Source organism: Adiantum capillus-veneris, unplaced genomic scaffold, assembly GCF_014529385.1.
Source record: "Adiantum capillus-veneris isolate H3 unplaced genomic scaffold, ASM1452938v2 Hic_scaffold_646, whole genome shotgun sequence".
NCBI lineage: Eukaryota > Viridiplantae > Streptophyta > Polypodiopsida > Polypodiales > Pteridaceae > Adiantum > Adiantum capillus-veneris.
Genome location: NW_028221685.1, coordinates 16,511 through 17,500, shown reverse-complemented (window position 1 = coordinate 17,500; position 990 = coordinate 16,511). Strand labels below are relative to the sequence as shown.

General features: G+C 46.0%; 1 protein-coding gene across 1 annotated transcript in view; it reads right to left on the bottom strand.

Moving 5' to 3' along the window:
- The window catches only part of LOC147416663 (BURP domain-containing protein 3-like), a 1,478-nt gene extending 1,260 nt beyond the window's left edge, over positions 1-218 (bottom strand). The window contains exon 1 of the mRNA XM_086508186.1: positions 1-218. This exon is cut by the window's left edge and continues 1,260 nt beyond it. The gene's annotated coding sequence lies outside the window, so the exon portion shown is untranslated.
- Between the last annotated feature and the right edge of the window lie 772 nt (positions 219-990).

Genomic DNA, 990 nt, shown 5'->3' with positions numbered 1-990 from the left:
GCCACAGACGACAAAGATTCTTCCTCCTCCGGTCGATTCTGTCGAGGCCAGCTTAGTTGCCTCGTTGGAGATGTTTGGCTTCCTCGGTGCTAAAATACAGATAGAGAGAGAGAGAGTGTGAGTGAGTGAGACAGGACCCTCTTCCGAGGCTCCGCCTGAATATCCTCTGGAAAAATCCCCACATTCAGGACATCTCCGTGGGCCCGCTGGCTTCTCACGAGTACCAAAGCTTACTAACCAGTCTCAACACCCCCCATCCAATGCTCGAAAAAAAACGTAATCCCGCCTACAAATTTTGAAATTTACCTCTAAATTTTATATTTGAAAGTGAGAAAACCTTCAAAATTTTGAAAAATTTAGTGTAATTTGGTGTGACAACCTTCAAATTTTGTCAATTTACCTCTGTTGTGTCACATATGTAGGTTTGCCAAGTTTTTGGAAAAAAGTTTTTTTCGAGCACTGTCGGCCCCCCCCATCTATTCTTTTACCCAATAGTCATGTGTGTGAACACCCTTAGGATCACGAGGACATGCGCATGCATAATTCGCCCATCATTCTAGGGCTAACTTATCTTCCATAGTCCCTTCGCTTTGGCTTTGTGCATATTAGCACCCAATGATCAAAATCGTGACGCCTACATAATCAAAATCGTAGGCTTCTACTGGCTACTCTTTAAATAAAATATGTTGATACCTCCAAAGGATTCTTGCCTTCTTGTCCAGCTAAACCCCCATCTCAATGCTCCTGATGTCCCCGCTCCTTCCTCCTTGCACTGCCATCCCACCTACAAGACTACTATGTAAGCGTCCCCCCCCCCCCCCCCCTCATCACTTCCCAAAAAACACACACACACACACCTCTAGGAGCCCCCTACACATGCAATCTCAGAGCATATGTAGGCCTGGAGGTTCCATGCCAGAGAAGCAGTCGAATAGGAGCAAAGGCAATTGTGGTGATGACAACCATGATGAGATTTCAAGGCAAGGGTCG